Source organism: Adiantum capillus-veneris, chromosome 27 (assembly GCF_014529385.1).
Source record: "Adiantum capillus-veneris isolate H3 chromosome 27, ASM1452938v2, whole genome shotgun sequence".
NCBI classification, from domain to species: domain Eukaryota; kingdom Viridiplantae; phylum Streptophyta; class Polypodiopsida; order Polypodiales; family Pteridaceae; genus Adiantum; species Adiantum capillus-veneris.
In genome coordinates, this window is record NC_140957.1 from 14,575,730 (window position 1) to 14,588,718 (window position 12,989).

The window sequence follows — 12,989 nt, forward strand, 5'->3', positions numbered from 1 at the left end:
ACTTTTGGATGCGGTCCTAATGAGGATAAATGGTCAGAAGACGAGTGGGAGCCCACGGAAGCAACTCCTAAAAATTAGGGAACTGCTATTTTGGCTCGTGAAATGTGTTCGTGTCATTACCTTCGATATGACCAGGGGAACACTTTACAACTCTGCTACGAAGTCAACTAGGCAACCAGTCGGGAGATTTTTAGGCGGCAACCCCGAAACGGGCAAAAGCTTGTAATCACGCCAAGTGGCAGAATTTCATGCACTTGCCTCATTCAGAACAATGGGCGCTGAAATTTAAGCTGGGAGAGGCCTCACTTTGCATTTTGTCACAGGTTAAGAGCTATGGAGTGCTTTCTTTCCCTCTCATGTACAGTGTGGTGATAGGAGTGATGCCCTGCACACTACACGCTACTCTCTCTCACCCCTACGTGCAGTTATGTATGCCCCACAAGAGAGCTCGTCATTTGACTGATATACAGCTATGTGGGTCCATGCTTTTGTGCCGAGGCAAGAGCCTCCTTGAGCAGGAACAGGGGTAGCTAACTGCTACTCCAAAGCAAGCACCGGTGAGGATCATAACCTCACCGTATAGGTGCGTTTTCAGCGCTGTGCGTGCGCTGTAAATTGACTGTTTTTCAGCCATACGGACGTCAAAACCATTGGGAATAGTGCCCCACTGGCAGAGGACAGTTAGGGGACTGTTTGGGGCTGAAAACAGGGCAAAAACCAGTAAATACAGCGTGCTGAATTTACTGTTTTTGGGCACGAATCAGAGGGTCTATGCCAATGGAAGTGAGTTTCAGCAGGGGGATTGGTTTCGCGCAAGTTTTGGGGCTGTTATGCTGCCGAAATTTGGCCAAAACAGGTGGTATCTAGCAAGATACAGGTAAAGGATTCCCAGGACTCTACTTTGTAATTTACCCTCTCAAAGTATAAAGAAATACCGAAAGGGGCGCCAATTTTGGGGCCTACAGGTTGTCGGCGTCTGCTCGGAGCATTCTAGCTTCCAAGCTGTGTGTGCGCTTAAGTGTTAATTCCCGTCGCAGGTTTCCTTTGCACGTTCTCTTTGTGTGTGTTTAAAGTAAAGCATTTCGGGTGAAAGCCAAAGCCTACCACCCTATGGACCGGTTTCAGATTCTCGCAATGAATCCAGTGAAAAAGGAAATTGTTCCACCGACTACCATACTTCGCGAAGATGAATACAACCCCAACGGGGAACATCATAACCAACGAGAACTCCAATGGAGCATACTTCCCTCCGAGGAATCGGGGACACAGCATGGCTCGTTCCTGTTACGAGATCTCGACGCGATGGAGGACTGGCGTCAACTACAGGTTGACATGTATAACAAAAGAATGTGAAGTAGTCAAAGTAGTAAAGTATCTAAAGAGTTGCCACAACTTTGTGGCGTGGCATCAGTGTTCCCTCGACTTAAATGATTGGTCGAGTGGACAAAGGGGGTTAGTGTAATGGACTTGGACACTCCAAATCAAAGATCAACTGCAACACACGTACAAACAACTTAATAAACTTGAATAGAGGAAGAGAGAGAAGAGGAGAGTCGACTTGGCAAGGCGAAATTTCAAGCCAAGATGCACTGACCTCAAAGACTTGCACCCCTTCCGATATTTTTTTATTATTACTTTGCAAGAGTACAATGTCCGAGGGTCCTCTCTCTCGCATTCCTCCCAGCCAATCTCCCAAGAGTGAGGCCCTGGCTCTATATTTAAAGGCCCTTGGCCAAAAGCATACATGCAAAGCCCTATTACCAAAATCATTGGGTCCCAAAAGCAATATCCCCAAAATTTGGCGCCCCGTGGGCTACAGCATAAAACGTGGGTGTCCGTACAATGCCACATCAGCAACAGTCAGCGGAAAATACCGAACGTCCATACTAGAGTGCCCCATCATCAGCTCTACACAAATTTGGGTCCTTTGCTTTATTTTTTTCCCATTAGGCCTCTTGGCCGTAGTCCGTAAGTTGGTAAAACTTCTTCTACTTCTCTTTATTAGGGTTTAGACCCCTCGGCTGGTTCTACCAGCTAGGCCATGCCATGTCATCAGTTTGTCACATACTGCCCTCTTGAAAGAATTGTAGTCGCCCTCGATAACGCTTGCAAAAACAAGCATAGGACAAAAACTAGTTTCAATAGACACTGACTGTAAATACCGACATACTAGACCACACATATCCAACACTTGCACAAAGAAGACAGTCATTGAACATTCACATCATATTTAGATCACTATCCATGTCGAGATCTTAAACGAGAATCATGATCATTGTAACTTATTTAGCAATCATATCCAGACCGTGCTGATCCTTTTACGGATGTCTTGATTTACTAAATCTCATTACTATCACATTCATACCCCTCAGGTGACAAATAAAAATGTTGCAGTCATTTTATCTTTCCAATATGTACTCAAACAATACACGCATAAGAGAGCACATGTAACATATTCATTTTAGAAATTCCATTTCAAATGTACATCTTTACATGAAGTCATTCACTAGAATATTGTCCGGCTATCAGTATCCCTGAAATCTCAAAAGAAATCCATGACTTTATTCCCATCGAGGTAACCTATGACAACGGAGTGGAGTGACTCCTTTCTTGTGCAGCCTGCACGGCACCAAATTTCAACCTACTAATTCATCGATAACTTTTGGAATAGTCGGTGCTAAACCAAAAGCCTCAAGGTAAAGCTCTAGTATCTGAGGAGTATCTGCAAAGTCCTCCTCCTCCATCCACTTGGCATCAAGAGCTGGATAATTCCTGAACTTGACCAAATACCGTCGCGTCAGCTTACCTTTCACTTTCCTTGTGAGCCAGGTGTTACAGACTTGGCCACCCCAAGTTGTTAATTTGATAAGACACACAAGAGAATCACTTTAAAATAGAGTGGACACAGCCCGGTGTAGTTCCTTGCCCAGAGATATTGGCCCCAAAATCTGGCGCCCCTTCCACAGTATTTATTTCTATATTATTGCTTGAACAAAGTTACAACTCCCTCGGCCCTCTCTGCTCAGAAGCTCGTCATCTACCTGAGGGTAAAGAGTGGCCTTGGGTTCTTATCTAAAGGTCCTCGGCCATTGAAAAGCAGTTACATGAAAAGCTTTTAACTCAAAAGCAACTAGCCCAAAGCAACCAGAAAAAATCCATACAGCCTGCCACGTGGCACAATGCAAAACGCGGAGATCCGAACTACTGCCATGTCAGCATACCAACGCAATTTGCGGGATCCCGTACTGCCACATCATCAGTCCGGCTACCACCACATCAATTTGCGGCATACCCCCCTCTTGAAAGAATTACACTAGACGACACAAATTTAGCACTTGCACAAAGACGACAGCCATTGAACATTCACATCACATTCAAATCAGATGACATAAAATCCATCCACATTTGGGACCATAATTCCTGGCAATGTATTTAGCAATCGCATCTAGATCATAGTTACTCGGAACGCGGAACAGGAACGGCGACGGGATCCCTCGCGGAACGGGGGAACGACAAGGGGTCCAGAACAGGAACGCCGCGGAACGGGAGGCATAAAAGCACCCAAATAATGCAATTTCAAGCTCTGTGTGATTGAATAGTAGTAGTATCGGAGTCCTTTGACTCTTAACACTCACTAGACACTTGATTTGAAGACCATTCAGTCTTACTATGGCAAACGTGTGTCGTTAGACTTGAGAGCTTGAGAGGGGGAGAGAGGGAAGGGGGGAGAGTGAGAGAGCTTGAAAGTTGAGAGAGAGAGGGAGAGAGCTTGAGAGAGAGGGGGAGAGCTTTTAGCCTTGTAGACTCTAGAGTCTAGACTTGAAAGCTTGAAAGAGGCTAGAGCTTGAGAGTCGAGACTCAAGAGGGTAGAGCTTTAGCTTTGGCCCTTGAAAGCTTGTATGCATTGTGAAGGTAAGGGGTGGGGGAAGGGACATTTAACAAGGGGAAGGTTCACAAGACAAATCACCAAAATCTGAAAATCTGCCCATTCCCAACCGTTCCAGTAACAAAAGTCTCTGCGGAACGTTCCGAGCCGTTCCAGACCATGTAACCCCCCCCCCCCCCCCCCCCACCCCCACCCCCAAAACCCCCCCCCCCCCCCCCCCGAACGCCGTTCCAGTATTCCCTGCCCATGGGGTGGTGTTCCCGGTAACTCTGATCTAGATCCACACCAGACCTCGCTGATGTCGGATTAACCCTCAAATGGTGCCTTCCCCGTCGACAAATGAATTGTGGTGTTATAGGAAAATTCCACCAAGGGCCAATACTTTTCCCATTGAGTCTTCTGTTCCGAAATATAAGACTTCAACAAATCCAAAACCACTAAATTGGCTATCTCAGATTGTCCATCTGTCTGTGGGTGGAATGAGGACGAGAACTGCAACCGTGTGCAATGTTCTCTCGGATTGCCCTCCAAAATAAACTAGCAAATCGGGGATCTTTGTCCAAAACAATAGACTCAGGTATATCAAGCAATCTAAAAATCTGCGAGACAAACAGTTTTGCCAAATGATCGGGCTTAACTGTCTTCTTTACCGAAATGAAGTGACCCTGCTTACTGAATCTATCGATGACCAACCAAATGCCATCATGCCTATTCTTATTCTTGGGTAGATCAAAAATAAAGTCCATTGATATGCTTTCCCAAGGTCCAGAGCGTATAGGTAGAGACTGAAGGAGACCTGGTACCTTATGCCTGTCAAACTTGACCTTTTGGCATACTAAACAACTGCGAACAAAGTCCCCATCCTTTTGGAGTCTCGGCCAAAAGAAATAACGCTCGACACCTTTCAAGGTGGCATCTATGCCGCGGTGATCTGAAAAGGGGGACAATGACACTGTCATAATATTTTCCCTCAATGGCTATGTAACACACAACATCATTTTCCGCATCAGATAACCTTCTCGTATGAAATAGCCTACAATTGTCTCCCCACTATGTATCCGGTTAAAGATGTCTACAAAATCAGGTCAGTGGCGTACTGATCCTCGAAGCTTCTATGATGAACTGCCGAAATAGCCAGAGCTAATGGCTTGCAGACAACGCGTCTGCCACTAAATTCTTTTATCCCTGAACATGGACAATTTGAAATGAAACTGTGACCGAACGTTTGCCCACCACGTTTGCTTGTCCAAAAACTCTTTCGGAAACAAGAAATAGCGCAAACTTTGATGATCCGTGAACGCTGCAAAATCGGCTCCAAGTACAAAGTGTCGCCACTGAGGAAGAGCATGAATGATTGCCAAAAGCTCCTTCTCATAAATCTGTGCAACCCATTCTGTAACCCCTAGGATCACTTATATAGGAAATTTAAGCTAGGTCAAGCAGTGCCAGATTGAACCCCACAACCTTGTAAAATCATGCTAAAATGTCACGTATTAATAAGTTGATGAACTACTAATAAGAGGTGCTTCGCATGCAGTTATTACCTAGGCTTGGTACTAATATTGTTGAACGGGAATACTCCCCAATGCCTACACCTAGTAGACACTCCTTGTGCTCATGGGCAATCAGAGGGTATGCAACTAATCTAAAGTGCCTGGACATGCACATCCTGCGTACACGCTCACAAGGGTGCCACAACGCTTCCTAGGTTTTCCTTAACCCTAGAAATAAAAGTTAGCTTGTCCACATGCACATAGGGTTAGATGTGCACGTGACACATCATGCCCACTTTGAGTCTTTAGAAGATCAAAAATAAAGTCCATTGTTATACTGTCCCAAGGTCGGCTAGGAATGGGTAAAGGTTGTAGGAGACCCATGTGCCTTGTGTCAATCAATCTTGACCTTCTGACACAAACAATTGTGAACAAACTCATCCTCATCCTTTTTGGGCCTTAGCCAATAGAAATATTTCTCGACACCTTTCAAGGTGGTTTCGATGCCTCGATGCCCAGCAAAAGGTGGACTATGGGACTGTCAGAACCGTGTTGCTAAGCCCCTGAGTAACACACAACATTGTGTTCCGCATTAAATATTCTTCCTTTAGAATAAAGCCTGCCACTGTACCCCCACTTTGCAACGGGTCAAAGATATCTTTGAAATCTAGATCTACAATGTGCTGATGAAAGTTTTAACAGTGTATCGGTAAAATAGCCGATATCTCTGGCTTCTGCGACAACGCGTCGGCCACCAAGTTCTTCTTTCCCTTAGCATGGACGATCTGAAAAGGAAACTGTGACAAAATGTTTGCCCATCTCATTTGCTTATCCGAGTTGCTTCTAGGACAAGAAGTATCTCAAACTCTGGTGATCGGTGAGCATTGTAAAATCTGCTCCAAGTAGAAAATGGCGTCACTGAGTAAGAGCATGTATGATTGTCAATAGCTCCTTCTCGTAGATCTGTGCAACCCTCTATAATCGCTAGAACATTCTACTCTCATAAGCTACAACATGGCCCTCCTGCATTAAAACCCGCCCCAGATTGCGTCCACGCACATCATAGTAAATCTCAAATTGTTTCTGCAAATCTAGTAGAATCAACATTGGACCAATTGTCATCTTCTCCTTAAGAGTCTTGAAATGCGGCAATTTTCGATGGTCCGAAGTAAAGGGTACTCCTTTTTGAGTGAAACTGTGTAGGGAAGAAGCAATCTCCACAAACTTTCGAATGAACCGCCTGTAGTACGAGCATTAGCTCAAAAAGCTGCGAACTTCACGTACATTCTTCAAATCTAGCCAGTCTCTAATAGTTTCGACCTTGGCCGGGTCGATCTTTACACCCTCCAAAGAGACAATGTGCCCCAAAAAGTGTATCTCTGGCAATTTTTCCCATTAATACCAATCTACATAAGTGTTTCATCTCCAAAACTCACATGCAAGCACTATAAATATTCCATTGGTCTTGAAGATAAAGCCAAACAGATAATTTATTTATCTATTGTACCACTTTAAAACGGTTCACAGCACCACATCTTGAGTTGAAGATGGTCGTTGTTTTTCTTTTTTTTTCAAAGTGTCACCTTTGAGAGGAAAATAAGACCAATCAATGATAGGGATGTTGACTTCTCATCAACGCTTATCCACAGTTCTTTTCTGCTTCTCTTGAGACATGATCAAGGCCCCTTTAACTTTTGCAAACATCAAATTTAAGTCAGGACATATTGATCTGCTACAGAGATTTGTCCTTGAACTTGCTTAGGTTTTCCGATGGAACATTCATCTCTTGATAATGCGTTTCATTCGCCATATAAATCGTCAATGAATCCAAAAACTGAAACTTGCAGTCTCAGAATCCCCAAAGGTGAAGAGAACTTGAGAATGGTGCTCATGTTCTCAAAGTATGCTTACTATCACTCACACTACCACACAACATCCCCTGAAGTTGGATATGAACCATAAAACGTTATTCTTACGATGAATGGGTATGAATTGAGCCTGCTTCTTGCCAAATCTGTCAAAAATACTGACCGTGCTCTTTGTTCTCTCTTTACATGCACCCAGACAGGTTGCAGACTAAATCTGATATGAAAAAATATCGCTTTCTGGTAAGTATTTCGAGATGATGAAGATCCAAAATTCCACCTTAATTATACAGACTAGCAAGTAAAGTGTTAACCAGAAAAAATATTCTCAGAAATCAGCTAGGGAAGAAGTCTAAATGAAGCGAGCATCACATGCGTCTGGTATCTCCCAACAAACACTACCGGCACGAGTAGCCAAGAGTCACTTGTGTCACGATTTCATTAATCATGCAGGCCCTTGTTAATCACGCAATATAGGTCCAAGACTAAGATCAAAAAGGGCAATAAAATTTGAGCTTTTCTTACGGATCTTCCATTCGAGCAATGCAGTTTAAGATCTGTGTAAAGAAATTCTTGCAGAGAAGGGGAAACCTGGAAACAACCAGACGCTCGGCGGTAAAATGCAATCTGGCAAAATGCATTGCCGCAACAGGCTCTCCACTGCAACCAGCAGCAGCAGAAACGATGGCGAGCTTGCGTGCAGATAAAACAAGCGAAATTGTAGCGGAACTGACAATTAAGAGACAGAGATGCGAAGTGCAGAAATGGAAGCTGCGTTTCACCTACATAGTTCAGTATCCGTAATCTATTTATAGTTAGTTGTCATTAAAGGACTTCCGGTTTCTTTAATATTTATTTGCATATGGAGTCCCCACTATCTTACTTGAACCTTTGAAGTTTGCAACCCCTAGTATTTTTTTTTGCCGTAGCCAACTTCCGATGCTCATACAAGTTCATGCCACCATCCCCCTATGACACTTGGACACCAGCCGAGTGTCATTTTGCTTGAGGTTGGACATGACAATATCGCATTGGGCTCATGTTAAAATGTTGCCCATAGCATTCCGTCCATCTAACGTTTGCACAACCTTGAACTTTGCTTTTGGCTCAATGAAGGCAACTCCTTGCTCACCCCAATGCGTGCCTAGTGACTATGAGGAGCACTCTCTCTCTCTCTCTCTCTCTCTCTCTCTCTCTCTCTCTCTCTCTCTCTCTGCTTCCTCGTGACACATGGAATGGCAAGAGTTGCCCTTAATTATACCAAGTGCAACCCATGCGCTTCTCACAAAGGTGTCATGTTGTCAAAAAGTTGCACAAAGATCTTATGGAATTTGGATCCCTTATGACTCGTAATCTGTTGTAGACCCCTTATTGACCATAAAGGCTGGATCTTGACCATATCTGCATTTCTACTCACCTTTTGAGTAAACTTGAGCCTGATTTGATTGTGGAATTTTGAATCTAGAGTAGGCTCACCTTGTAGTTGATCATCTACTCCCATTTCTCTCTTGATGGGATATTTTTCTTTATCGTTAAGTCCCCCAATACGTCCGTAACTAATCATTACTTAAACCTTGTTCTCTTTACTAAGATGCATCTTCAAAATTCTCATTTGCCCATATTATCCAATATTCTTTTCCTTTTGTATACTATCTTGCAAAGCAATGCAAATTAAATGCAGTAGGTGTTGCAAACGGGCTCATTAAGGGATATCTCGGCCAGATACCCCTTCGCAACCAAAGTAAAATACAAAGGAAAGCATATGGGAAGTGGGTATGACAGGAGCGTGCATGGCGTAGAGGGAGGGCAACCTGCACTAGCGCAAGGGTGGCAGCAGGTAGCAATACTATCATAGCCATGTGTCGACAACACCAGCGGCGCGATAGGTTGCCAAGACTCGCAAAGGCATATGTCGGTGTGTGGGCAGACGAGCATCACTTGGTTTTTTTTTAAAGAAAGTGTGCATCGCTGAGCATCCAACACATTCATCGGCAAGAGAAGGGGGGAGATCACAGTGGGCATGGGGTGCCAGATGGTTGGGAAATGGAGGAGGCGATAGGGATGCAGACACGTCGTGGACTAGCAAGCTAGGTGCTAGCCCTGGTGTGCAAAGCGATTAAGATTGTAGGTTACAGGGCACGAAAGCTATGCTTTTGAGCATTATGTACAAGAAATGGTTATGAGATGGGCATTTGGGGGGTTGCTCACTTCGCTTATGCTATGCTTAGATGCCCAAGTTCTGTCCAAGTGATGAGATTATGGATTTCTACCCGATATGGGTCACTTTCAAGGGCTTTCTTATGTGGTTGAATGACTATATCGACTCCATTGCAGGTAAGTTGGGTAGGACAGTTTTCACTCTGAAATTGCAGCGGATAGGATCGTGATTGGACGTAAAGCTATGTATATGGTTGAATGACTATATCGACTCCATTGTAGGTAAGTTGGGTAGGGCACTTTTCACTCTGAAATTACAGCAAATAAGATCGTGATTGGACGTAAAGTTCTGCATCCTTTGGAATAAGCAAGCCAATTCCCAAGTATTTGGACTTGAGTATGGGCAGTTTTGGAAACTTTAGCAAGAGTTAGGCTTCTCTTCATTTCCAAACGCCCGTTACAAATGTCGCAGGCTTGGTCATTTTGCTGAGGATTTCCATGAGGTAGATGGTGCCCGAAATTCGCAGGTCACAACAACTTGGAGATGCATTACTAGGGAGGTCAAGCCCGATTTAGATGTCCCTAGGTCAGAAGATAAGGCTGAAGAATAGGACCTCTCAAGCATAGAGACTGCTGAAGACAAAGGTTGTCTTCGAGTGGAGACGCAAGATGAACCAGTCACACCAATCGGCATGCCTACTAAGGAGGTAAACAAAGAGACCATTTGTTTGACGACAAAGTTACAAGATAAACTAGAGACGCTAGCCAATTCAACGGGAGCGATGATGATGAATTCTAGTCAAATTGTCTCAAATATTGGAGATGATTGTCAAAAACTTGATCTTAGCAGCCAGGTTGTTCATGTTTCAAGTACTAGGACTAGCATTGTTATTCTGCTTAAATGAAAGAAAAAGAAAAAATGAAATTTATGGTTATGGAGATTTTCTTTTGTTTGGCGTCATATATCTTGGACACTGGCTTGGTGGTTGTGTGTGGGGGTGGCCGGGGGGGGGGATGTGGTAGGGCTAACTTCTTGGTGGCAACCCCAAGTCAGCCTATGTTCCCTTTTGTTGTGTTTGGTCTCTAAGGTGGCCCCCTTCATCAGTCGATGTATCTAGTATGTCTGATTGTATGTGGTGGTGATGGTGGTTGATGCCATGGCTCAGATTGAGCATGGCTTCCTATGTAACTTTTTAAAACATTTATCACTCACAATTTGTGAGTTTGAAAAAACAAGGTGAAGAATGACTGTGGCTTGCTAAGGAATGTAATGCAAAAGTAGATGAGGGTTGTGTTTGTAGAATTTATTTTTTCACAACAAATATTTTAAAAGGTTGTAAAGAGGCAAAAGGTTACTAATAGGTCAAGTTGTTTCACTAGTGGCAAACATGGAGAAGTTACTTGTTGATCAAATTTGGTCAACCGTGGAAGGTTAGTTTGTTGCTTTTTGAGATAAATGTTGTAGTAAACTATGTAAAGAAACCAATGTGATTATATCTATATAGGTTGGGATTTTAGAGTTAATGTCGATATTTAAATGACATCAAAGTATGATCTAATGACATTGATTATTGGATTATAGGAATGATAGGCCGAAGCGATTTTGTGTGAAAATTTAAGTTAATAATAATAATATTTTATGAAGATGGCACTAATAATTAATGGCATTTTTCTTCTTGCAACATTCTCTTAAGTGTTACATGGGGCATGCATATATGAGGTTTTTCTTTGAAATGCATTTTATCAATGTTGAAAATGTCTAACCTAATCCCTAATCATTATATATGTTACACTAAAATTGATGGCCATCCAACTTGCTCTATTTTAGCATTATATGGTGGAATCTTAGGAAGGTTCCAAAAATTAAACCACCATTTAGGCCTCACTGCATCTGGTGAGATCGATTGCTCGCTTCGCGCCCTTGCAGCCTTCTGCATTTAGGCCTCAAGCTTGCCTTTGCGCCCTTGTAGCTTCCTGCATGTTACGACCAGCCTTGCAACTTGAGAGGGTTGCGGGCTTCTGAGGGGATGGCAGCCCTCCTACAAAGGTGCACATTGGTGCCCTCATGTGGCCCTCCCTCCTAGTCCTTCTCGTACATGCACACACATATCATATATGCATTTGTAGCTCAACAGAGAGACGGAGAGAGAGAGAGAGAGAGAGAGAGAGAGAGAGAGAGAGAGTTTGCAGCCCCCCTATTATCTTTTCGAGAAAAGGAAAATCCATGACATTGGGCGACCTCATCGAGACCTTCATTCACCTACACACACACACACTGCTTGAGGAGAAGCTTTGAGAGAGATAGAGATTGCATATGGAGCAATTTTGATCAGTGATTTCAATCAAAGCAAAGCAGAAAGAAAAAAATTACTCCCTTCTTTGCCTTCAGTCGGCACCCATATTACTTGTGCAGCAATGCGGCCTCGTCGAGACCTCCATTCACCTACACACACATCGTTTGAGGAGAAGCTTTGAGAGAGAGAGAGAGAGAGAGAGAGAGAGAGAGAGAGAGAGAGAGAGAGAGAGAGAGAGAGAGAGAGATTTCCTCTGGAGCAATTTTGATCACTGATTTCAATCAAAGCAAAGAAAAAAGAAAAAAATTGCTCCCTTCTTTGCCTTCAATCGGCACCCATATTACTTGTGCAGCGACTCTTGCTCGCACAATGTTTGCCTCATTGCCAGTCGGCAATCTCCTAACCTGTCACATCCAAGCTCACCTATAAGAAATGAACCCAAAATCGTTCAGACATACTCATGGTTTATGTTACACTAAAATAACAAGGTGACTTTTACACATTAAAACCAAAAGCTGAAAAAATATATTAGTTGTGAAGAAATTCTTTCATTTAAGGACAAATTACATTCTTTTGTGAAGAAATTGTCAATTTTTTTACAATTTACAATTTACAATTCTTTCATTCTTAGTTGTATGAAAATATTTCATTTAAGGACAATTTACAATTTGTTAGTTGTAAAAAAAATTACAACTAAAAATGTATATTTTAAATAAAAAAGTTGAAAAGAAAGTTACGGTCCTTTTAAATGAAGGGACCCATTTACTAACTAAACAAAGAAAAGAAAAAAGGTGAAAATTCATGGCGGCCTACAGGAGGACAAAAGAATGGGGAGAGCTTGAGAGAGAGGCAATGTTAAGGTTGGTTACAAGGTAACATATTGTATGTTGCGGAGTGATCAAATCAATACATGAAGTTTGTCCCTCATTCGTAGTTGGAGATTGTTGAGCTAACCCAAATGTGGTCTAAAGAAGATCTATGGATAGTTGTAACATTTGTTATTAAAGTTGTAAAGAGAGACTACTTTGATTATTTTGTTGTTTGTGGACTTAATGGTTGTATGCAATCCTTGGATGAGAGATACTCGCATAATCAAAGTGGATGAGTGTCTTTTGATGGAGAATTGAGACACCCATTTCTCTATTAAATTGGTGTTGTAGAAAACCTGGTATTTTATGCGGTATTTTTTTTTGTTAGCTTTGTCTCTTGCAAACAGAGTACATGTGATGCCATTAGGATGGAATTTGTTGTAATCTTTGTTATGTGTTTATTGAAAGAGACGTCTATTCATGTT

General features: G+C 42.8%; 1 protein-coding gene across 2 annotated transcripts in view; it reads right to left on the reverse strand.

The window, feature by feature from the left end:
- Positions 1-8,049, reverse strand: part of LOC147421541 (phosphatidylinositol/phosphatidylcholine transfer protein SFH12-like) — a 54,618-nt gene extending 46,569 nt beyond the window's left edge. For both annotated transcript variants that reach the window (XM_086503253.1, XM_086503254.1), the window contains exon 1: positions 7,836-8,049. The gene's annotated coding sequence lies outside the window, so the exon portion shown is untranslated. The remainder of the gene's footprint in view (positions 1-7,835) is intronic.
- Positions 8,050-12,989: the final 4,940 nt, after the last annotated feature.